At 38.6% G+C, this 27,340-nt stretch overlaps 1 pseudogene; it reads right to left on the reverse strand.

The window, feature by feature from the left end:
* The window catches only part of LOC101648468, a 38,973-nt pseudogene extending 14,054 nt beyond the window's left edge, over positions 1–24,919 (reverse strand).
* Between the last annotated feature and the right edge of the window lie 2,421 nt (positions 24,920–27,340).

Raw genomic sequence — 27,340 nt, forward strand, 5'->3', positions numbered from 1 at the left:
GGGTCCTTTCACAAATTCTCAACAACCCCAGCCCCTTAGGCTAGGTCATGCCATAGGCTCAGGCTTCACTAAACTCTTCAAAATTCAGACCAGACAACCCACTTTTGTGTCTCTGCTAGTCTCTGTGAACCAGGTCCACCTATGTCAGTGGCCAAAGTCAACATGTCTCTCCATTTCTCCCACTTCCACTCAACAAGTGGATCCAGGTTGTCCCCTGGCAAACATTTCTGGGTGCCTTCAGGCTCTCTTTAACATTCAGTCCCAGAGAGGAAGGTTCCTTCATGGCTCCATATTTTTCCAGCTTCAGGAGCAAACCACCAGTTCAAAATTTAAAAAGCCAAATGTCTCCCTTTTTTTCCCCTTCAGTCTGCCAACAGCTCTCTCCACAAGTCGTTTCAAATGCAAATGACCAGAGAACTCAAGGCACTGGGTGTTATCTTTTCTAAGTATTCTTTGCAGGCATTTCCTACTAACCCATTTACAAGATCCAAGTTAATGTCAAACTTACAAACTTCTATTCACACTACCCAATCATCATTTGTCTCACACTTTATAGCAATAATAGTAGGTAGAAAAATTAATATAATCCTAGTACAGCTAGATCCTAAACAAATTCTTAACACAGTCAAGTTCAATCCTTTCTTATTTAAACTATCCTGCTATTCTTGTCATATGCAATATGGCCTTAGAGCTCTTGCTGCATCAGCCAGGACCTGACCTTCATTCAGCCATTTTGACTAAGCAGCATGGCCTCTGAGAAGTTTAAGGGGAAATTTTGACACCTCAACTCAAAATTTCCATTCATCACATTCATTTTCACCATTCCAGACAAGAATAAGCAAGGAATCAAAACCTTCATTTCTCATGTCCTTTGGAGAAAATAACCCAGTACACTGAATAGGCATATCTGACCTCTGGTTAGCCAAAGAAGAAAAATTGCCATAAGGGAGAGGTCAGAAAGTCTCCAATCACCAATTTCATGATTTGTTTCCCCAGGTACCATAATGTGTTAGGCCAGGTTGACCAGAGAAACAAATCCAATAACACTCATATATGTATTAGAGAACTTTATATCAAGAAGTAATTATAAATATTCCAGGCTAGTCCAACTCATAAGTCAAGTGCATAAGTCTGATAGTCCATAAATCCCTCTTAATACTCATGCAGTTATAAGCAATGATGCAGAATGCAGGAATATCAAAAGTTGGTGGGTGCAAAATCATGTGGGTCCACTGATGGTGGAAGCATCATATCTCAGAGTGGCCTACCAGCAGGAAGGTGAAGGTAGAGTGAGAGGGAGAGGTTCCAAGGGACCACCTTATTAGAAGGCCACATCCATAAGGAGGCACTATCAGGTTGTAACCAGATTGACAGCTTTAGTACACACCTACACTTTTATATATCTTCAACTGGACATGAAATTATATAACTACTTGTGGCAGTTACATAATCTGTCAACTTGCAAAGGGGTGGAGTCTAGCTTGTCAATCAGGTCACAGCCAGTGAGGCGTCTATGTGGGCATGGCCTTTTCCTGGGGATTCTGGGAACTCCTGACTTCCTCCCTAGAGGTGAGACACACATTTACTCTCTGTTTCATCTTCCTCCTGACAAGCCACACTGGAGCTACACTGATCCAGAGCCCTGGAGCTGAAGAATCCACGTGAAGACCTCTGCCAGCACTTTAATGCTTCCACCATCACTGGATCCACAAGGCTTTCCACCCACTGGTCTCTGATCTTCTTGTATTCAGCGTCATTACATGTTTTGCATGAGTCTGAAGAGGAATTTATAGTTTGATATAGAGCATATGGGCTAATATTGGACTGATGGACTTGGTCTTGATCTGGCCAGGGATTTTTCTTAATATACAATTACTCTTGATATAAAGCTCTTTCTTATATACATATGAGTAGCTATGAATTTGTTTCTCTAGTCAACCCAGAGTAACACACTACCACAAGTGGCAATGTTAATATCTGCTAAATTAGACTTCAAGGCAAAATCCATCATGAGAGACAAAGAACATTTAAACATTACATAATCTTTAAGGGCAAAGAAAACAAAAAGACATACTCATATCTTAATAAACATATGCACAGAATATGTCAACCAAGAGAGAAAGAGACCCTCAGAATATGTTAACCAAGCGAGAAAGAGACAATATAGCAATAATATTAAGGGAATAAATACACAATTCACAAGGAAATACTTACCATTAGAAAAGAAATTCAAAGATACAGAAGAATGAAACAACATAATTAATCAAGTGGACCTTGAAACATATAAAGAACACTCCACCCAGCTACAATACATTATACATTCTTTTCCACTGCACATGAACAGTCTGTAGAATAGACCATTTGCTAGGACACAAAGCAATCTTAATATAAATCTTAAAGCACAAACTGAATATATGGTTGCTATGCATCAGAATTGACTCAATGACCATGAGTTTGCTTGGGAATTTTAAACCCAAGCAAAATTTTCAAACGCAACTAGTTAAAGGTTCAAATGATCATGGCAGGGCAATGGCCTATGTGTCTTAACACAACTCTATGAGACCCCCGTATTTAGATTCTATGAGAATTGAATCTGTGTTTCCCAAAGTTGTGAATTAATGAATATACTCTGGATCTTAAAAAAAAAAGTGGAAAATATTTTCACAAACATTTTGAAATCCCCTCATACTAGATTGTAAATTCCACGAGGGCAAGCTTTCTTTTGTCCTATTCATCGTAGCATGTTTTATTTTCATCCTCCAAATGGTATTCTCTACCAAAGCCAAAGGTAATCCAAAAACAATCCCTCCAAGAATAACCCCTACTCTCCAAAGTGATCACTACCTCATTGTAACAATGGCTGATACAGTTACAGAGCTCACAAGTTTATACAAAATAGTCCTAGAGAAGAGCATGAGTGCATCCAGCATTTTCCAAGCAAGATGATTTCTTTGTTTTTCGTTTTTAATGTATACTAGTTTTGTATTGTACATTAGATGGGGATTTACATTTCAGATCATCAACTTTGTGTTCAGCAGTTTAAAGTACTAATCAAATCCCCAATAATTTACTCTTCACCAGCTCCTTGATTTCTTTTCTCCCTTTGTGGATTACTATCTTCTATTTCACCCATGAACAGTTTTCAACTGTCTAGTACACTGTTGTCTTCTCTCCCTTACCCTATCCCTTTTGACAAACCCCAAAGTCTGTGCCCTTGGGTATAAAAGTCTTTATTTTTATCTTGAGTTTTACCTCTTTTAACAATGGTCACCTATTTTTAAAAAATTGTTTGAAGCAACCAAATGATTCTGCAGCGTGGCTGGATAGAAGATTAACACACATAAATCAATAAGAGTCCTGTATACAGACAAAGACAGCTCTTTTAAAAAAATCAATAAAACAATACCATTTATAATAGCTGAACAAAAATGAAATAATTAGCAATAAATGTAGGTGAAGAAAAAAACAAAGAAAACTGCAGAACACTACTACAATAAACCAAAACAGACCTTCATAAGTGGAAGAAGGTTACAAATTTGTGAATAAGAATGCTTAAATTGTGGAAAGGGCAATGCTATACATGCAATTGTGATATAAATCCCAACTCCATTCTTTAAAGACATGGAAAAACTGGATTTCTATTTATTCAGAGGGGAAAAACAAAATATAAGCAAGAACTTCTTAAGAAAACAAAGTAGGAGGCGTTTCACTTTCTGTCCTCAAAAGCTATTGTGGTAGCGATTGTACAACACTTCTTGAAAAGACTGAGCTATTGAATCATATGATGTCTGGATTATTTCCTAATACAAAGAGTTGAAAAAAATAAATTGGCATTAAAGTGGGGAAAAGGGCTATGCTAAACTCATAGTAGTTAAAATCGCCTGATACTGGCCAAATGATAAAGACCAAAGGAACAGAATAAAGTAGCCAGACACATTTATCCAGCTACAGACAACTAATCTTTGACAAAGGGCCAACAAGAATTAAATGGGCAAGATATAGTATTTTCAACAAATGTTGCTGGGAAATTAGATCTCCATCTGCAGAAGAATTCAACAAGATCTGTATCTCACACCAAAAAGAGTTCTGCTGGCACTGTGGGTTACGTGTTGGGTTGCCAACCACAAGGCCACCAGTTCAAAACCTCCAGCCCATCTTTGGGAGAAAGATGAGATTTTACTCCCATAAAGATTTACAATCTTGGAAACATTGGGAGCAGTTCTGGGCTGGAATTGACCCAAGGTTCATGAATTTGTTTGTTTGTTGGTTGGTTGGTATACCTCACCTCATGTACAAAAATGAACTCAAGATGGATAAAAACCTAAATCTAAATCCCAGAGCTATAAAGATCATAAAAAATAAGGAAAAGCTTAAGGGCCCTAATAATGGGCATAAACACATTATAAAACATAGGAAAACACACACACTCAGAAGACAAAGTGTATGACTTTTGTTAGATGCAGTTGACTCATGACACTATATGAAATAGAAACACTGCCTAGTCCTGTACCATCCTCAACATTACTCTTACATTTGTGCCCATCAATGCAGCCATTGTGTCAAACTATGTTGTTAAAAGTCTTTCTGTTGTTTGCTGCCCCAATACTTTACCAAGCATTAGTACGCTTCTCCAGGGGCTTTTCCCTCCTGACAGCATGCCAAAAGTACATGAGAGGAAGTTTTACCATCCTTGCCTCCAAGGAGCATTCTTGTTGTACTTCTTTAAAGACATATCTGTTTGATTTTTTGGCAGTCCATGGTACTTTCAAAATTCTTCACCAGCACCATAATTCTAATGCTTCAATGCTTTTTTGATCTTCCTTATTCAACGTCCAATTTCCACTTATATATGAGGCCATTGAAAATAGCATGGCTTGGGTCCGGGAATACCATAGTTCTCCATGTAATATCCTTGCTTTTCAACACTTTAAAGGAGTCTTTAGATGACTAGACCCTACTAAAAAAAAAAAGACCCTTGTATGCATCAAAACATTTCATCAAAAGAGGAGGGGGATAAACCCAAAGAGTGTGAAAAAATATTACTTATGGCCACAGTACGTCAGACAAGGCACTGATCTCTAAAATCTACAGAAAGATGAAACACAACAAGAGAAAAATACTAATTCTCATGATCACTATCGTTATGAGAGATGCAAAACAAAGCAATGATTGATGAGATACACCAACATGGAAACCAAATCTCAAAAAACTAAGAATGACTAATACTGGAGAGGTTGCGGAGGTTCACACCATCATACACTGCTGGTGGGACTGTAAATGTGTACCGCATATACTCATGTATAAGCCGAGTTTTCTAATACATCTTTAAGGCCGTTTTGTGGTAAAATTAGGTGCCTCGGGTGATATTCGGGTCGGCTTTTACTCAAGTATATATGGTAATTACTGTGGAAAGCAATAGGGCATTACTTCTAACAGGTGGGGATAGAATTTACGGAACAGGATGTTCTTTTCCAGGGACTGATCTCACCTAACAATACGTTCACAGTGTGTGAGAGTAGCTTTCTGGCTGCTTTTCTTCTTTTCAGAAGATTGGTTTGTCCTTCTGGCAGCCCATGATACTTTCAATATTATTTGTCAGCACCATAATTCAAATGCATCACTTCTTCTTCAGTCTTTCTTTCACAAGAGTAAGAGGCCACTGAAAATACCAAGGCTTGGGTCAGCCGTACCTTAGTCCTCCTAGTAATAGCCTTGATGTTCAACACCTGAAAAAGGTCTTAGGCAGCAGATCTGCGCAATCTAATATATGCTTTGATCTCTTGATTGCTACTTCCATGAACATTGATTATGGATCCAAGCAAGACAAAATTCATGAAAACTTCAATGTTTTCTCCATTTTGCATGATGTTACATATTGGGCCAGTTGTGAGGATTTTTTCTTTTTCTTTTCTTTACATTGTAATCCACAGTAAAGGCTGCAATCATTGACCTTCATCAGCAAGTGCTTCAAATCCTACTCACATTCATCAAGCAAGGTTGTGTCACCTGCATATTGCAGCTTGTTATAAGCCTTTTACAATCTGCACATTCTATTAAGACACCTTTCTTTCAAACGTGTGCAAAGACCTATCAGTTGGGTAGGTAGGTGTCTTCCAACTTTCTTGGCATAGATGCCAAGCTTGTTGAAATGTTCCAATAATTTCTGGAGACTTGCTTTTGGCTAATGCCTTCAGTGAAACTTGGACTTCTTTTTTTAAGTCATTTTATTGGGGACTTGTACAACTCTTATCACAATTCATCCATCCATCCATTGTATCAAGCACATTTGTACATTTGTTGCCCTCATCATTCTCAAAACATTTGCTTTCTAGTTGAGCCCTTGGTATCAGCTCCTCACTTTCCCCCTCCCTCTCCACTACCCCCTCCTTCATCAACCCTTGATCATTTATAAATTATTATTATTTTGTCATAATAGTCATGTTTTATACTGTCTGATGTCTCCCTTCACCCACTTTTCTGTTGTCCGTTCCCCAGGGTGGAGGTTATATGTAGATCCTTGTAACCAGTTTCCCCTTTCTACCCCACCTTCCCTCCATCATCCTGATATCATCACTCTCACCACTGGTCCTGAAGGCATCATCTGTCCTGGATTCCCTGTGTTTCCGGTTCCTATCTGCACCAGTGTACATCCTCTGGTCTAGCCAGATTTATAAGGTAGAACGGGATCATGATAGTGGGTGGGGAGGAAGCATTTAGGAACTAGAAGAAAGTTGTATGTTTCTTCCTTACTATGTTGTACCCTGACTGGCTTGTCTCCTCCCCATGACCCTTCCATAAGGGGATGTGCAGCTCCCTACAGATGGGCTTTGGGTCCCCACTCCGCATTCCCCCTCATTCGAAACTTGGACTTCTATCAATATCATCAGTTCTCCACCATATGCTTCCTCTAGAAATGGTTGACTATTGAGTAGTTCTTTTTGGTACAATGTGGGAGACCAGCCTCCCGACAACTGAATGTGTCCAAGGGGTGGTTGTGTAATTGAGGGGTAAATTAAATAGACATCAGAGCTTCCCATGCAGTCTGGAACCAGGATGAGACCATACTTTATTCTTTCACAGTTACATAATCTCGAGCAAGCAAGCCATGGTAAACCCATACATAACGGGAAGGGGTTATAGTAGAGGCATACATGTGACAGGAAGATACATACATAACAATATAGGCTGTCTCTGGAGTTAATATGGCAGCCTAACCTTGATCGTCCCTGAGTTGGTTTGACTTTAGATGTCTCTGAGCTCTTCTCCAGGGTAATAATCCATGATCTTTAACAGAAGGGAGTGGGCCCGACTTAAGGTGGGCAAACAATAGGGTCTGATTGCTTTTGATGGCAGGCAATCTTCAGGCAGATAGACTTCCTGCAGTTGACTTCAAGTGTATAGTAAGTAACCATGTGTTTGCAAAAAGCATCATACATTTGGCATTATTATGGGGCGTCATCATGGGGAATAACTTTTACTTAGGAGAATGTAAGTGGGACGTATCTCCCAACCATGAACATGAAGGTTTCCTTGAGAGGAGCCCTGGCCTCCCAGACTCCTTAACGTATGAATGTTGAGAGCTTTTGCTCCTGCACTCTCTTACCAGTTCTGTTTCCCACAGGACAGTGACTGTGTATTCTTTCCATCTTCTTTTGGCACTTTTTACATCTTTTAATAATGTGACTTAAGACTTGCATGTTTTACTTTTCTTCTTTCACGTTCAGATATGCTGAGTGTTTTCTAACTCCAAGTCTTTGCACATTTCATTATAATGAAATGCATTCACCAACTGGCCTTGGAATTTTTCTCTTTTTTGTCATCATTTCTTTCCTTTGTTTTAGCTACTCTATGATTAAGAAAGAGGAGGTTTGAGTCTCTTCTTACATCCACTTTTATCTTTTCTCTTTCTCCTCGTTTTAATGACCTTTATGCTTTGTGTTCCTGATGTCATCCTACCACTCATCAAGTCTTCTGCCATTAATGTTCATGCATCAAATCTCTTTTTAAGATGCTCTCCAAATTCAGGTGGGGTCTATTCAAGGCTATATTTTGACTCTCATGTACCTCTTTAATTTTCTTCAGCTCAAACCTCAACTTACATCTGAGCAATTGAGAGTCTGTTCCTGATCTAATTTTAGTTGCCAATATTCAGCTTCTCCCACATCTCTTCCCACAGATGTAGTCAATTTGATTTCTGCGTATTCCATCAGGAGAAGTCTACCTGTAGAGTCACCATTAGTGTTGTGAAAAACCGTGTTTGCTAGGAAGTCATTCACCTTTTAAAATTCTATCCTGTGACCTCTAGCTTTGCTTCTGTTACCAAAATCATATGTTCCAGCTACTGATCCTTCTGTTTGGCTTCCAACTTTTGCATACCAATCGCCAATAATTATCAATTCAAATGATAGCACATTTGATTAATTTCAGACTGAATACATTGGTAAAATTCTTCAGTTTCTGCATCACTAGCATTAGTGGTTAATGCATAAAATTGAATAAAAGTTATATTGACTACATATCCTTGTATGCCAATGGATATTATCCTGTCACAGACAGCACTGTACTTCAAGATAGATCTTGAAATGTCCATTTTGACAATGAAAGTGATGTCCCCTCTCTTGAATCTGGCATTCTCAGCACAGTTGACTATATGATTTTGTGACGAAAATGGCCCATACCAGTCCATGTCAGCTCACTAATGCCTGTTATCAATCTTTATAAGTTCCATTTTATTTCCAGTGACTTCCAATTTTCCTGGATTCATACTTCCTGAATTCCAAGTTTAAATTATTAATAGATACTTATAAGCTGTTTTTCTCAGTTTGAGTCTTGCTGAAGACTGAAGCCTCTGCTCCAGAAGGCTTTACTCCATCCATATCATAATAGTTGACTGTGCTTTGCGCAGTCAGTTCTTCCTAAGCATATTTTCAAGTGAAGGGCGTGTGCAGCAGATATACCCAATACAATGTGTTCTTTGATTCTTGACTGCTGCTCCCATAAGCATTGATTGTGAATCCAATCAAGATGGAATCCTTAACAACTAAAATTATTTTCTCTGTTTATTATGATGCTAACTCTTAGTCAAATTAATAAGGTTTATAATTTTCAAAATAGCATTAAAAACTATAAATCTTAATGATAAAATCTATCAAAAGATGAAGAATACATTACTGAGAAGATACAAAAGCAAGATATTCTAAATACCTAAATAAAGAGATACACCATATATGTATGTTAGAAGACTCAATATTTTTATATGTTATTTAGGTTATTGTGCCAACCTGGCCGATAAGCACATGTGGGGTTAATTGACAGTGGAGAGATAAATGGCTTGGTGTGCCTCGCCTTTTGAGTTCTCGGGTCTCTTGCTTTGTGATGGTCAGGCCAGGGTACAGCCCTGGGTGCTGGAGCAGCCGTGTGGAGACCCCTGCCAGCACTGAGATGCTTACACATTCACTGATTCAGCTTTCCTCCTGAAGTCTGCATCATAGTGTGTGTTTAGTGAGACGTAGGAGGACTTTGTGGGTTGGTGTTGGACATATAGGTTAATGTTGGCCTTGTGGGCCTGGGAAGCACTGGGTTGGAATGTTTTCTTGATGTACACTTAACCCTCTCTTATACATGAGTTTCTGTGGATTTGTTTTGTTGATAGTGGATTAATACCTTCAACTGGAAGGGGTGGTTCTATTGACTGGGGTGGGTCAATTGTTTCTAGGGTCTCAATATCCTCCTCTTCTGGATCATCAGCCCATATGTTCCCATCCAATGTTTCAGGGTCCCAACTTTTTCCAATCAATACCCTCACTTTGGTATCAGACCCTGCTCTAGATCTGTAATTCAGTTAACATTGTAATTTAGTCACTCACATAATGAGACTCTGAACCTGGTTCTCAACAATGACAGCTCTATTACTAAAGAAGAGAAGGCTCTCCTTTGTGGCACAGATGGAAGATTTTAAATCTGTTAGTTGGCAACTGTGACATGCTTTTGAGGCTCTGAGACCATCCCTCTCCTTAATCACACTTTCCATTGTAAGAAGGACCAGCCAACCAGCTTCCCTATACATATCATCCTGACAAAACTCCTGGAAAATATCAAAGATGTGATCACTCAGAGCCTCTCCTTTAACCAGCACCTCATGGGGAAAAAGGCATGAAGTGGTTGGCTTACAAACTTTCATAGGTGGAGGAATATATTCACAGGATTATAGGATTAAGGTGTAGGTGTTACTTAATTGCAATTGTGAGGCTAAAGAATGATGTACATGTGCCAAGTTGGCAAGGGGTGAATTGAGTTCGTTTATTGTGCCAACCTGGCCGACTAACACAGTTATCCTCTAATTGACTCACAGAGCCAATGCAATTCTAATAAAAATATATTGTGTGCAAACTTATTAAGTCTATTTTAAAAATGCACATGAAAGATAAAAAGTGCCGAGAACTGCCAATATATTCACAAATTAGAAACAAAGAAGAATCTATTTGTTTTCCCAGATTTTAAGATTTATTATAAAAGCACAATAGTTAATTCACAGTATTATTAGGGGAAGAGAGATAGCTTGACCTTTAATATGAAGCAGAGAGCCCACAATATTTTTCACATATGAAAATTATTCATGGACTAACAAGTCCACAGATGACAGAAGAGACATTAAAGATCAGTAAGGAAAATATTTTCAAAATATTGAGCTCAAATATTAGATATCCAGTTATATAAATAAAAAAATATTAGTTCCATTTTAGAACAATGATTTAAGTAGTTTTATCAAGATTTTAAAACTGGTTGGAAGTAATATAGTTCAGTAGCTTCACAATCTTAGAGTAGGAAAATAAGAAAAACAACTAAAACAGAAACAGTGCAAACAGTAAAAGGAAATAACTGGTGAATGGCATTACATTAAAAGGAGAATTTTTATTTTTACTTGAAGTCACCATAGAGAGGAGATATGGATAGCACAATTATTTAAGAAAGAATAACAGCCAAAATACATAAAGAAGTCCCACAAACAGTAAGAAAATGGCAAATAGGACAATAAAAAAATGAATAAAAGTCTTAAAGACATAACAGAAAGGGAAATCAAAATAAAATCACTCATTAATACCTAAGATATCCTTTTGTTAATTATCAGGAAAATGAAGATTGCAACCACAGCAACATCATACTTCACACCATGTTAATAAGAGTTATCAAGTTTGACAGTTGTAAGCACTGTAAAAAGGGAAAATCTATCTATTACTACAAGATTAAAATAGGTTAATGGCATAGCAAATAAACTCCACAATTAGTCATGTATTTCTTATTTATATTATGATAAAATATATATTCCCAATTGCCAGGTAGCAATGACCCAATGTCCTTCTACCACATACTTCTGTTATCTTTAATTGTGCCCTTTCAGGCATCCCTGAGGTGGTCTTCTATCGGCCAACAAGAAGGATTTTGCAGGCAGGGCACAATAATGACTGCCTATATTACATTGTATAGCACTTACATGACTTGTTCTAACTCCTAGCAAATATAATTTACTTGTGCACAAAAAAGAAACAGAAACAGCTAGCTGATCTCTGTCACAAATTATTGGAATTATTTTTAAAATTGTTATAATTACTTAGAAAAATTTGATGTTATCTATTAAATGTGATGTTATCTATTAAATATGTACACAATATGGCACATATTCTTGCATCTATGTGCATCAACACACATAAATAAGATTGTTATATTTTTTGTAAAATTAAGAACTCATATGGTGTAATAGCAAATACTAAGAAATAGTCTATTGTCTCCACCAACATTGAATGGATAAGTAAAGTATCGTAGAGTCTTACTTTTGACATGCTGTCAGGACAGAACAGTCCCCAGAGAACATTGTGCTTGTCAAAGCATCAGGGCAGCTCAAAAGAGGAATATCTTTGACAAGACCGTCTGACACAGCGGCTGACGGACTGCAACAGGAGAAGGAACAATGGTGGGGATGGCACATGACGCGGCAGAGCTGCATTCCGTTGTACATGTGGTCACTATGAGTTGGAACTGACAGGATGCCTCCAAACTGCAATCATAGAGTCTTATAATGAATTATTATGAAGCAGTGCAAGTTAATACATTGCAGCTGCTTTCTATAATACAGCTTAATCGCAAGAAGACACATATACATATTAAACCCAGGTAAATGTATGATCCCATTTGATAGAGTGATCGATATTCAAACTGATACAAATAGATGAGGTAAAAGCATAAAGGAAAAAATACACAACAGTGATTAATTCTGAGGAAAAGAGAAGTGTAAAGAGATGAGGAGGACATTTTTAAATCCTTTGAAGACATAACAGTAGTTTTATTTTTCTTAGCAATGGGGTGACTATGTGGTGAATTAATATTATTCTCTGATCATTGTATTTTACATATTTAAATTTCTTACTTTGTCATTGCTCAATATTTAATTTATAAAACAGTGTTTATTGATCTAGCTGTCTTTCTTTAGTAAAAAAAAAAAGAAAGAAATTGCCCAACTAACGAAATGTGTCTTCATTTGTAATCAACGAAGTTGGATTCTTTCTAGCTGTCTTCAATGAGTGTTTTATACTCTAACAGGTAACTATCTCTGTCCTGAAGGTTAATAACTACTCTTAATTTAGTCATCATCTTATCATTTAATGTGATTACTCTTACTTAGGTTAGCAACACAGTAACTTTGCTATTAAAATGATGTCCTTGCTGACCATGAACTTAATTTTGATTAAAATTATATCCTTATTATGTTTAGCCAATAGCCTATTCCTTTATGTCTTCTCATTTTATCTTGTTCTACTCTACTAGTATTTAACCTTTGCACTAGCAAATTACCCTGGAGTTTCTGTTTCCCACATTTCCTGCTTCCCTCTTTTGAATAACCATCTAGACAAAGCTCTACTTACTACTGTATCTCCAGTAGCAGAATTTGAGTCCATAATCAATTCACATTTCAATATTTTTTGATTTCGTAAACTATAAATGTAAATATGAAGTATTATATTTAATACATGTTTCCGTATTATTTCTCTCATGAACAAGCATCATTCCTTCTATATATACAGTTGTTAGGTAGCTAGAGGCAGAACTAGGGGTTGTCCCTCTACATGCCAAAGCCTCCCTCCCCCCTTACAGGAAGTTGGAAGCTGCTTAAAGCTGGAAGGCATGCTTACATTCCAGCTCCGGCCAGGAAAGGGTGGTACACCTGGGTGGGGTCCCATCTAGGCCAGGTGAATTTAATTCAGCCAATGAGGTTAAGCAGTATTGCCTACAACACCTCCCAACAGGGGTAGGGGGCTGGGGAGGAGGTATATGGGGGCCTGGAGAGGGGGATGCTGCTGGAAAAGCCAGAACTTTTCTCTTGAGGCTCTCCCAGTGGCTGCCACACAGTTCAGCGCTGCAGGGCCATGGTCCACGCAGCCCTGCCACAGACTCTGGCTTGTGTTCCATTTACTGTAAAACCTGAAACTGCTTCTAACCCTTATAAAACTCACTTGGATCACAAACCAGGCTTCGTTGTAAATTCTTTTCGTGCGAAGCCAAGGACGGGGTACTTCTTCCACAAGAGACCTAACACAGTCTGTCATTTATCATATTGAAATACGTTCCCTTTAAATACTTTTAATAATTTAAAAATTATTGAAACGATTTTAGCATGAAGAAATGTTTTCACATCACATGATTTTTATAATAACCCTAGTCTCATAAAATGATCTCAGAACTTTGAAAATATTTTCTTTTATAGTAAAGTATGAAGCCTTCCTAATTGTGAAAACATTTTAGACAATAGAATGTTGACAAAAATTATAAATTAAGTTAACTTTCTGGAATAGAAAAAAAAAAGGATATATCTGCACACACACACACACACACACACACACACACACACATTTGAATGAGCTTCTCCTACACTTTGTTTCGGTATCTAAAATAGCAAATATTTGCTTTAATTTAAAATTCTTCTTTTACTTTCATGAACAAAATGGGAGTAGGAAATCTGCCAGTATCTTTGGAGTTATTTGTGTCCATGATAACTACTTAAATTAAACTGCTACTTTAATGTGGGGTGAAGGGTCCCCACAGTCAAAGGAGTCCTCAGGCGTGACTTTGCAATTGTGGGAAATGATAGAGACAGAGAGACAGCAGGGCACACGGGCTCCTGGTAGCCTCTGTCAGGATCAAGAGAGTGAATACATTTTCCAATGGGTTCTACAGGTCTATCAAAAGGCATATGCATCACACAGCGAACATATTACATAGTCAATGAATAAGGGGGTAACATAATAAACAAGCCATGAGGTGAATCATCATCTTGACCTAGTGCTAGTTGACCTTGAACACTCCTGAGCCCGCCCCAGGGGAGTAATCTGGGATCCATACTAGCAGAAGACATCAGAAGAGAGTTTGCTACACTTCAGAGTGGGACAAGCAGTTAAATCTGATTGTTCTTATCTACAGCTAACCTTCAGGCACAGTTATGAGACATCTTTCACAGTCACTCCGGGGGTGTGTGTGTCTTCAGTCATTAGAATGTGTATTAAGATTTATTTATATCTCATAATCACAAGGGTCTTCTCCCATCAGAGTTGGCTTTCTAGACCCATAATTATGAGCTTAGAGGATTTAGCTGCATTGCGTTCTCATCCAGTGCCTCAGCTGACCACAATTCCCCATTTTTCTCTCGATGGTGTCTTGCCTTGAGGTTCCACATTGGGGTGGCACTTGGTAAGCACAATGCATGGTTCCCTGAGGAAGGAATTTTAGATCTAGGGACCTGAGTAAAGGTTGCTACCAATTTAAAGAAAGTGTATATCGTAGGGGAGAATAGCCCCTTTAAGACCAGGTCTCTGTGGATGTGAACTAAACGAGTCTTAGACCCTCTACAGATGGCGAAGGAACTGGAAGATGAGGTTCATTGTGGTAAGAAGTCTTGTATGAGTTATCAAAACTTCAAAAGAGTAGACAAAAACCTCTCTGAATGAGTATGAGGAAGTGTTAGTGAAATAAAACTGAATTCTATGTGTCCTCTCAAAAAAAAAAAAAAAGAAACTAGAAGAACAGGTTCCGACCCAAAACAAAACCTCAAAGCCAAAGCCTCCTCACCCCCAAGGGAGTGCACCACACCCATGATGCAAGAGGCAATAAAGCTTAGCAGAAGATAGAGATAAGAATCAGGCTATTAAAAAGAGCCAAAGAGTGCCTTTTCTGTTCAAGAAATAGACAGTGGAACTGCAGAAAAAAGGAAATTTAGAAACGAAACCAAAGGGGAACTATTTTAACGCAGGAAGGCAGGACATTTCCAGAGAGAATGCTGGCAGTGTCCCTCATGGAGCTGAGCAACTGGGAGTGGCAAGGTCTGCTAGAGTATTGAGAACCTGGACTCCTCTTCCCCCGCTCCCCAAACCTGAAAAAAGAGGAACCACTACGTGAGGCAAGCCAATGTCATTGGAAAATCAGCAGCAAGGGGGTTCCTTGGTGAATGGCTGCCCAGCCAGGAAACGGAGATGGGGTGGGGGAGGGACTGTGCTTTCAGCCCCACCCAAGAAAGCCTAGGGAGCGCAGTTTCAGTCCAAACTGACACACAGTCTCATCAATGAGCCTTATCATGCAGTCCTGCCACCAGAAGGAACACAGCAATCGATCTAACCAGCCAAGCATGCATTCACTCTCTTGATTCTGTCTGTGGCGTTCTACCAGAAAGAACCATAGAACGGTTGTGTCAGGAAAATCTAGTCTAAAGTCTCAAGCTGTTCAAATTGTTACCGAAGTTTTTGATCAAAATTATGAAGAAGTTAGCCAGGAAAAAGTATGGCAAAGTGGAAAAGTCCTACAGGGTATAGGCCCTAAAGAGCAGTACTGTTTAATTAAGCCGGTAGTCACACTTGATCTTATAAACTCATGGGAAAGAGATCTGTTATGTAAATTAATTCATTACAAAAATAGCCATATTAAAAAGACTCAGTCCTTCGATTTATCCTGTGTGTCAAGGAAGCTCAACAGTGCCATTTGGGGTCAGTTTTTTTTATGGGCTAACTTTTGGTCATTTTTCTGAGAGCACAGCTGAATTTGCATAACTATGTAGACTGTCTAAGCGGTTTAAGTGGCTTGCATCAAACAAAGTGTTGACAATTAATCACAGCATTTTAAAATCTCAATTACTAAAACAAAAGGGATGGGGGACAAAACAGAAGTCCAAAGAAATTATACACATAACAAATTTCTTTTTAAAAAAAATCATTTTATTGGGGGCTCATACAGCTCTTATTACAATACATCCATACATCCATTTTGTCAAGCACATTTGTACATTTGTTACCATCATCATTCTCAAAACATTTTCTTTCTACTTGAGCCCTTGGTATCAGCTCCTCATTATTTCCTCTCCCTCCCCCGTCCTTCCTCCCTCACAATCCCTTGGTAATTTATAAATTGATATTATTTTTTCATGTCTTACACTGACGGATGTCTCGCTTCACCCACTTTTCCTGTTGTCTGTCCCCAGGGAGGGGTTATATGTAGATCATTGTCATCGGTTCCCCCTTTCTCCCACCCACCTTCCCCTTCCCCTCCTGATATCACTACTCTCTTTGAGGGGTTTATCCGTCCTGGATTCCCTGTGTTTCCAGCTCTTATCTGTACCCATGTACATGCTCTAGTCTAGTCAGATTTGTAAGGTAGAATTTGGGTCATGATAGTGGGCGGGGGTGGGCTGTGGGGAAACATTAAAGAGCTAGATAAAAGGTGTATGTTTCAGCAGTGCTATACTGCACCCTGACTGGCTCATCTCTTCCATGTGACCCTTCTGGAAGGGGAAGTCCAAATGTCTACAGATGGGCTTTGTATCCCGACTTCACAGCCCCCTCATTCACAATAAAATGATTTTTTTGTTCTGTGTTTTTGATACCTGATCCCATCAACATCTTATTATCACTGAGGCTAGTGTGCTTCTTCCATGTGGACTTTGTTGCTTCTCAGCTACATGGCTGCTTGTTTGTCTTCAAGCCTTTAAGACCCCAGATGCTTTATCTTTTGATAGCCAGGCACCATCAGCTTTCTTCACCACATTTGCTTATGCACCCATTTTGTCTTCAGCGATTGTGTTGCGAAGGTGAGCATCACAGAAGTGGCCAAGTTATTAGAACAAAGTGTACTTGCATTGAGGGAGTACTTGAGTAGAAGCTCAATGTTCATCTGTTACCTTAGTACTTAATATATAAATATATATACATAGATCTATTTCCCTATCTTTATATATAAATATATTTACATATGCACATGCCTGTATTTAGACCTCTATAAATGCCCTTTGCCTCCTGGTTCTTTCCTCTATTTCCTTTTACTTTCCTCTTGTTCCACTATCATGTTTGGCCTTCATTTGGGTTTCAGTAATTTCTCTTGGTTCCAAGAGGATCAAGTTCCCTTGATTAAGTCCTACCAGGCCTACTATGCCCTCCACACCATCAATTTTATTACTCCCTTGTCCCTGGGTTTGTTAACACACACTTCCTTTCCCTGCCTCCCCTCTCCCATGTCCTCCCTGAACCATAGGTCTGTTGTTTTCACCTCCGTGTTGTTTATCCCATTTATCTTATCAAGATAGACATGCAGAGACAATAATAATCACAAAAACAAGGCAGAGCAAAGCAAAACAACAAAAGAAAATAAAAAAAACCAAACAACAAAAAAACAACCCCCCCAAAAAAGAGAAAAGCCTATAAATAATTCCAGGTCTATTTGTTGACCTTTAGGTGTGTTTTCCATTTGAGTCTGATGGGGTGCCATTCCCTGGCCCCAAAGTCTATTTTTGGTATTCCTCGGAGACTTCATTGTGTTGCTCCCCTTGCTGCTGTGTTGCACTTAGCATTTCACTTCAGTGTGGTGGGGTCAGATGGGGCACAATTCCTGCACTGTGCCTCCAGTGTTGTCCCTCATAGCAATATAGGTCAATGAGGGACATCTTGTCTCATAGTGGGGCTGACCCTATGGTTCACTCAGTGCATTGGGTGCTCTGACCAGGAATATAATCCTTGGACTTGGTAGGCCAGGAAGTGTTCCACTCTCTCTCCTTCCCTCCTGTGTGCTCTGTTCAGATGCACCCCGCTCCCTGAGCTGTAGCTTCAGTACTGTCCTCTGTTGTGTGTTCTTCTGGGATGGAAGGGTGTGTGTGTGTCTGTGTAGTGGGATTAAAGTCAACCCGGCATAAAAAATTTCATTCAACTTTAGCAACTCTCAATTGTTCCCCCTAACAAAAACTTTTAAAATACTTACAGCAAAAGGATATTTTTGCACCCCAAAAGAGAAAGCTGACTCTGGAAGACCTGGATTAAAATTGCATATGGAATCCAGGTTTGTGAGACCATTTATGAGAGGGGCTGCTTGTTTCTGCAGGAGAAGTGTGGATGGAGTGCTCGAGCAAATGCAAGGAAAAGAAGAAACCTCACAATTCCCTTGACAATAATTGTCCCCAGGTTCTAAGAGCCAAAGGGAGGGGCTAATTGGTTATATCTTTTCAAATGAAAGAATGTGGGAAACAGAAGGATTTCTCTCAAGTTGTCTCCCCCAATTATATGCCAAACTCAGCTGCTTGTTACACGTGGCAAATGACTATACACTTGGAGTCAACAGAAGTAGGTCAGGGGTGATTCTCCCTAAGGGTTATCAGCTATCCAGAGCAAGCAGACACCACTGTTTATTCCACAAGAAGTAGGGCCTGCTCCCTTCTGACAAGGATAGTAGTTGACTGTTTCCTTGTAGGAGTCCCCAGAGAGGTCAAGCTCAGGCCGCCATCATGAATCTAGGGTCTACCCATCTTGTCACATGTATGCCTCTAGTTCCTCCCCTTCCTATCATGTGTACAGTCCTAGCTCATCCCCTTCCTGTTACACCTATGCCCATTGTACATCCCCTTCCTATAATGTGTATGCCTATGGTACTGCCCTTTCCTGTTACCTATAATCACGCCCCCTTAAGTAGATATAACCCTTGGTTAGCAATAAATGTGGTTTCCAGCCTCCTGCCAGGTCTCCCTCTGGCCAGCCGGCTGCCTGGTCTCCGCCCCACCTCGCCTTGGCACATGCTGTGTATGGAGGCTGATAAGATCATGACCATCCAGGAGGTGAACATGCTACTATGAAATGTGTCTGACTTCTTTATTTGACTCTCTCCTCTATCTATCATGCTCTCTATGATTTTACTATAATCTTTATATATATCAACTGTACAATTGCGCCTCCCGGACCTGTGATGATTTGTTGGGGACCCTCCTTTGCCCCGCAAAAGAGAATGAAAATGAAGCATACCAGATATTATCTGAAACATCAAAACGACCTCTTGTTGGGAGACTTTATCAGAAAGATATGGCCAATTGCCTTTCTGAGACCTGATTGACAGGCTAGACTCCACCCCCACATTCTATTTATCAAGTTGACATGAAATTCTGTAACTGCCACAGAAGGTTAGACCCAAGCACCTGGGTTCAAACTCTATCCTATCGCCTAGGCTCTGGTTTAACTGTTTTTCCCAATTCAGAGCATTGGAAGAATTTTGTTTTGCTTACGTAGCCCTTTTGAATTTAAAACATAATACAAAAGGGTGAATTGTGGTAAACTGAGGTACTAGATGAGAACGTGATGCAGCTTCAAGAGGGTGACCCATGATGACATAACACTTCTGAGGTGCCCCCTACAATCAAAATCCAAAAAAAACAATACAACCCACAAATGCATAGAATTTTGGAAACTAGATCAGGTCCAGCATGGCAAGATTTTACTGTTCAAGTCAGGTTTATGGCTTTGACCTTCTGTATTCAGCTCCCCAACACACTCTATTTACTAACTACTTTCCTCCTATCGCTTAATTGTGGATAGAGTTCACCAGAGGCTTATTTCTGAAATAGTTCCACCAATGAATCTTGGGCTCCCACTGTCATCCATAGACTTTTGCAAACCAGATTCTCAGACTTTAGGCTCTGATACTAATCCCGCCCCTTGACTTCAGATGGTATGTTTCACAACCCTGTGGTGACTGATGATGATGTGCTTCTCCCATGTGGATTTAGTTGACATCTCCTTGAGATGGCTGTTTGTTCATTGACAAGCCTTTAAGAACCCAGATGCTATGTTTTCTGATAGCTGGGCACCATCTAATTTCTTCTCCTCATTTTGCTATAGCACCAATATCATCTGTGTTCCCATCCGACAGATGAATATGGAGCAGGACCCTGATGGAAGAACTAATTGTTCTTAAATTAAAGCTGGGATTTAGTGTGAGCCCAAAACCCATTCCTGGATCAAAGTTTGTCTATTCATTTGTTTGTTTTTCACTTCCAATTTATTATTTATTACTTCGGAATTAACCCAAATGCCATGTCAATGCATTGTTCAGTGTCATCAAGCAGAATTGTACCGTTGCTTCCATAATTGTTTTCCAAACATCTGATTTCTTCCTGGGTACTTAGATATCATCTCCCTTTTATCGCCACTGTGCCCCTCCCAATACACCCTCTCCCCGACGACACCTTTGTTTGACTTGCTATCTCAATAAGTTAATTAATTCTGAGTGTCATTTACAAAAAAAACACACCAGAAAAACTCGTATCACAGCCTCAAGAGGGTAATAACCCCCTCCATAGCACCTCTGAGATACACCTTGGTTTGAACAAACAAAAACCAAATACAACGGAATGATTGTCACAGGTTTGCCAGAATAAAACATAGCTCATTACAACATATAGGGCATTAAAATAGCATGACCTTATTTATCCGCCAACCAACAGTTCTCCAAAATTGGAGAACTCCACAATCTTGTCATTACCTCCATCTCCAAAGGAAGAATCACAGTAGTTTAGCTATCTGGTGCAGCTATAATAGAAGTACAGCTTTAAAAAATTGAATTTGATTTTCTCACAGTTTAGGCTAGAAGTTCAAATTCAGGGCACCAGATCTAGGAGGAGGCTTTTTTTCTGTCTTTGTTTTACTCTGGGAGATGCTCCTTGTGTACCTGAAATCTGGTATAGATCTCCATTGTCTTGGTATCAATACTCTACTAGATTTAGGAGGTTCTAGATCGGGGACTCTGCTTCTTGGACAGACTCCTCTCCCAGCTCTTTTATCTTGGTGATCTAAGTCCCCCCCTTCTCTGCTGGTTTCTCTCTCCTTTTATCGCTTACAGATAAAAGGTAATACAGGTCCCACCGCAAGGAAGCAGCTGTTACAACATATTATGGCCATGTCCTCAATACCCCCCTTACAATTCAGTAAAGGGTTAATCACAACAGGTTCCATCATGGGAAGGATTACATCATTACATAACTGACAAATGACATCATCATATTGTTGTCAAACAACTAAGAATCATGAACCAACCAAGTTGACTCATATTTGGGGGAATACAATTCAATCCACAACACAGTGCCTTTAACGCAGAGATTTCTTTTCTCACAGTTTAAGAAGCTGAGGAAACATCTTTGTTTCAGCTAGAATTGGCCTTGGCATTCCTATGAAATGTCCTTGTGGCATCTATCTTTCCTCCTTTCATGCTTGCTTCTTTTTAAGTATCAGAAGTGAATAGGTCTACAATAGATCCTATGTTGGTATGGGGTTATTAACAAAACATAAAGCATTCTATTCCCAAGTGGGATTAAATACAAAGGTTTAGGAGTTAGGTTCTGATGGTACATATTTTGGAGACAGGGAACTATCATTTAACCCATAACACACAGGCATATACATACTTCTGGATCAGAGGTAGGAGATTCCGTAGACTTGTAGAGAAAGAATAAGCAAACTAGCCATATAGAAGCATTAGCGTGCTCTCTTTTCCATGCTGTGATATACTAACTCTTTCAAAGTTCATGTCTACCCTCTCTAATGCCCCTGGGTAAAGGCCATATTGTCAGCAAAGGGATATTTGCATGATTCTTTGGACATTCGTCATTTTCTTCACTGTGTATGGAAAATAAATAAATAAATACCTCTGAAAGGTATGGCCCAAGGCACGACCTTCCTACTTATTTCATTTACCTGCCAGCAAGAGGCCAGTACAAGTTCCTCTGAATGGCTCAGTGGATATAAATGACTTTAATATATGCAAACTAGAGGCAGATATTGAGTTCTTACAGGGTGGGCCCTATAAGTTGATTATCGGTTTCTATGTTATTTTGTCAACCGCATGCATAAGTTCTACCTAAGTAATGATATTGCATGTACACCAACCTTATTCAGCAGTGAAATGTCACATGATACACTACTTAATTTCTTTGAACTAAGACACTGAAAAATAAAATGAAATTCAGACCTGTCCAAATTGAAATTTGGTGACATTGTTTAGGTATAGTTACTAAATATGTGAGTAGAGATGCCTTTCTCAGTGGACTGGTATTTTTGTTATCTAATGCTGCTATCACAGGAATAAAACCTTGTATAAGAATCTTAAAATTCAGATTCACATACCACCTCCAGTGAAGGCTTTCTCTTTCAGGCCGTCTGATGAAGGTCCTGGTCTCCTTTCAACACCTGTAATTTCCACAGTTTCTTTATCTCCATGCATTTTTGGCACCAATCTTCTCCTGGGTCAAGGCAGCTCTCACTTCAGAGACCCTGAACCAACAATCCCAGTTCTTCTCTCCTGATGATACTTAGTCCCTTCCCCTCTGCTAACTTCATTCTCCTTTTATAGCTCATGAGATAAAAACTGATTCATGTCATAGCCCAAGGAAACTGCCCTTAGATAGTATCAGAGCTCTGACTTTCAAAGCATGGTGACTTAAATAAGGGTGAAGCATCCCATCTTAATCCTCTTTAACATAACCTAATCTTGCCTCATTAACCACAGGCAAATGTTAAGGTTTACAGCACATTATAAAATAAAAGATAATCGTACAACGCGGGAACTCATGACCTAGCCAAGTTGACATTTATTTTGGGAGACAACACAATTGAACCCATGAAAATTTAATAGAGGTAAATTACATTTGCTTAACTACTACAGTGTCCCTTGTGATTAGTTCTCTAATATTCTTTTATATGAACTATAAACTCTATCACTTTACCTATTTGAAAATTCTATTATGCTCATATTCCTTATTGCATACCTGTCACTAAATTAGTAGGATCTTTGTTTAAGTTCTCAATTTTTGTCTTTTAAACTGAGCAGTAGTATTTGATTTTGATTATTGTTTCTCCTGTGGAAAAAGTTGCCTGCAAAATATCTTATAAAAATGATGTCGAAGAATTGATACATTCATTATATTTAACTTGGTGGGATATTATCATTGTAGCAATCTAATGATTTATTTATGTTATACTCTGTACATCATAGCTTACTACATGTTATCTATAATACTGTTAATAACTAGGATCTATTTGAATTCCATGACTATACATACAGAGAAAATATACCAATGGAGGATTGCTAGGTGTTACATCTGATCACCTGTTCTCTTGAATGTAAAGCATGCGTGTGAAGATACTAATCTGTCTTAGAATGCCTAACTTCTCTTTGCAGAGTTTCTTTTCTTTACTCTTACCTTTATGATGAAGATTATCATGAGGAAAATTTATTATCAAAATGAATGTTACTGATAGTACTCATAACATACATGAAAATATTAAAAAGAAGTCAAATAGATGAAGAAAAGCAATTTTTAGTAATGTGTCTGGGTTATTCTCCCACTATGTTTTGGGGCGTGCAACTAAAAGAATATACACATAAATCTTGCTAGTCTACCTGAATTTCCTTTGCGTATGTCTGAACATTTGATTCTGATTGTTCTCGTTTGCTTGGTCAAGGTACTCTGGGAAGATAAAATGCTAATAACTTATTTTATCTGTAAGGTTTGAGGTTAAGCAATATTAATGGCTAGTTAATGGCTTAATGAGTGGGCTACAAACCATTTAAGCATGCAGTGAACCTTCGCTTTTCAATGACTTCCTAATGAAAGATCTATATGACTACATGTTTTGTGTCACAATAGAGATAGCAGGGAAGGCACCTAATCAATTGTGATGGTAAATCAATTGATCTGTAACCCTGTTTTCATACAGTGAGAAAGATATGAAGAGAGCATTTTACTATAGCTTTATTTCTAGTTGAAGATCAATAAATAAAGGAGACAGCTCACTATTTGAAAATGTTCCCTTTTACTGTGCTGTGAAAGCTAGTGCTGGCAGATTGATGGCCTGCTTCAGAGATCTGTCGGCTTCCTTTGTCACTTCACAAAGATTGAAAGTTCTTCAAAATTAAATATAAAATAGAGAATATCTGTGAATCTCTACATTTTGTGGTCATAACCAAGGTTAAGATTGAAGTTAAAGGTATGGCATGATAAAATTTCCTACTTGGCTTTTATAATCTTCATGAAATTAATTTTAAAATTGTCCATCAAATAAAAGATTCTGTTATTCTCTTGATTTCCTTTCAGAAAAATTTAGACTAGAGAAAGCTAATCATATTATGATTGCTGTTGATATTTTAAAATGGGAGTTTAATATACTGTAAAATAAAAAGTCACATACTGGAAAAATTATTTTCAAAACCTGTATCTAATAAATAAATTGAATGCAAAATATGAAAGAACCTTGAAAAATTTAAATATACAAAAACAGACAACTCAATTTAAAAATTAAGCAAAAGATCTAAGCAGACACTCCACTAACGGATGTGTGATTAGCAAATAAGCTCACAAAAAATGTATTCAGTAATATGCTTACTAAACTAATTAAGCTACGCAACGACCAAGGGAGATGACAGAAGAACCGATGCACTTGATTTAGGATAGTGGCAAAGAATTTTGAAAGTAGCAGAAGAACACTCAGACTACCAGAAGAACAAACAAATCAGCCTTGAACGACATACAGCCTAAACGCACCTTAAAAATGAAGACAGCGAGATTTCTCACATACTTCGGCATGCTGTCGGGAGAGGTTGCTATGGTGAGTGCTGTTGAGTTGGGTCAAACTGGCAGTGACCTTATGTACAACAGAAGGAAGTATCACCTGGTGCTCTGTCATCTTCACTAATGTTCTTGTGTTTGAACCCTACGATGAGGCTACTTTGCTGTCCATTTATCTTGTCCAGGGATTTTTCCCGTCCCTCTCCTTTACCAAGGAAAATGTCATTTTCCAGGACTAGTTTCTCCTGAAAACACATCCAAGGTTTGTGAGACCAAGTCTCAGCAGAAACGTTATGGCGGACAGATTTGTTTGTGCTTTTGACAGTTCATGATATTTTCAATATTCTTCACCAGCACCATAGTTCAAATGCATCTGTTCTTCTTCTTCTGTCTTCTTTGTTCAATGCACAATTTTCACATGCATATGAGGTGATTGAAACTACCATAACTTGAGTCAGGAGCAACATGGCCCACAAAGAAACATCCTTCTTTACTTTTTCAACACTTTAAAGAGCTTTGTGCAACTGATTTATCTAATGAAGTGCTTGTTAATCTCTTGATTGTTGTTTCCATGAGCATTGTCTGTGGATCCAAGCCAGACAAAGTCCGTTACAACTTTTCTTCATTTATTATGTTGCTAACGATTGGCCAAGTTGTAAAAATTTTGATCTTCTCTAAATTGAGTTATAATCCATACTGAAGGCTGCAATCCTTGGTCTTCATCATCAAATAATTCAGGTCCTCATCACTTTCAGCAAGCAAAATGTGTTATCTGCATAACTCAGGTGGTTAATAAACCTTCCTTCAATCTTGATGCAGCGTTAATCTTCGTGTCACCTTTTCTGAAGATTTGCTCATTATACAGGTTGAATATAGTGATAAGGCACAACCCTGATGCACACTTTTCCTGATTTAAAAAAAAAAAGTTTAATCATTTTATAAGGGGCTCATACTACTCTTATCACAATCCATACATACATTAATTGTGTAGAGCACATTTGTCCATTCATTGCTCTCATCATTCTCAAAACATTTGCTCTCCACTTAAGCCCCTGGCATCAGGTCCTCATTTTTTCCCCTCCCTCGCTCCCCATCCCTCATGAACCCTTGATAATTTATAAATTATTATTTTGTCATATCTTACACTGTCCGACGTCTCCCTTCACCCACTTTTCTGTTGTCCATCCCTCAGGGAGGAGGTCACATGTAGATCCTTGTAATCGGTTCCCCCTTTCCAATTCATCCTCCCTCTACCCTTCCAGTATCACCACTCACACCACTGGTCCTGAAGGGATCATCTGCCCTGGATTCCCTGTCTTTCCAGTTACTATCTGTACCAGTGTACATCCTCTGGTCTAGCCAGACTTGCAAGGTAGAATTGGGATCATGATAGTGGGGGGGTGGGGGAGAGACACATTAATGCACAGCTCTAAAATTATTTGGGATAAATCTATAGAGACAATAACTAGAACATGGATTCCTGGGGTGGAGTTTTATGGCAGCAGAGGGAGAGGGTAATGTGGAGCTGATATCAAGTACAATGAGGAAAAAAATGCATTGAAATTTATTGTGGTAGCAATTATACAACATTGTTTTATAGGACTGAACTATTGAATGGTATGATGTCTGGACTGTGACCTTATAAAATGATTTGGGGGAAAAAACAGTTCTTTGTGCAATGCTTGAGTGTTCAACTTTTTCCCTTTAAGTTTTTGCAAATATTTTAGTTTTATCAGATAGTATATTCAATTTTCCCACCTCTACTCACCCTCACCACCTCAAGAAATAGTTTTTATTAGTTCCAGAACTGTTTTATGCATATTCCAAAACCATATATTTTATCCTCCCTTATACATATGTGTGTGAAATAAGATTACAAACAATAGTAAAATATATAAACTTTATTTCTCAATCTAAGTTTAATCAAATTCAAACATTTTTGTAAGTAATAAAACCAACCATTTAGCCCACCCCCTAAAGAACTAGAGGTCCTGGGAATTTAACAATTCAGTGCAATTGCTTTTACATTATTAAGCAAAGAAAAATAAGAGGCATTTAATTTTCGTTTGAGAGAAAAAGAACTCAGAATAAGACAATTAAGACTAAATTCATGCCTAATGACTTTTCCTTGAAACTCTTTCAAAGTTGCTCTTGCTTGATTTGCAGACTGAGCAGGAGCATTGTCATGGTGGTGAAGGGCCCTCTAATGAAGCTTTCCTAAACATTTTTCTGCCAGAGCTTTGGAAAACTTCCTCAAAACACTTTCACTATAAGCAGAAGATATCATGCCTTGGCGCTCTAGAAAATCAGCAAGCAAAAGACTTGAATATCCCAAGCAATTATTGCCTTTACCATTGCTCTTAGCACATTGATTTTTGCTTTTATTGGACCTCTCCTGTCTCTTAGTGGCCATTGCTTTGATTATGCTTTGTCTTCAGT

This window comes from Echinops telfairi, unplaced genomic scaffold, assembly GCF_000313985.2.
Source record: "Echinops telfairi isolate 266 unplaced genomic scaffold, ASM31398v2 ScPeMD7_7467;HRSCAF=8505_0, whole genome shotgun sequence".
Taxonomy (NCBI): Eukaryota; Metazoa; Chordata; class Mammalia; order Afrosoricida; family Tenrecidae; genus Echinops; species Echinops telfairi.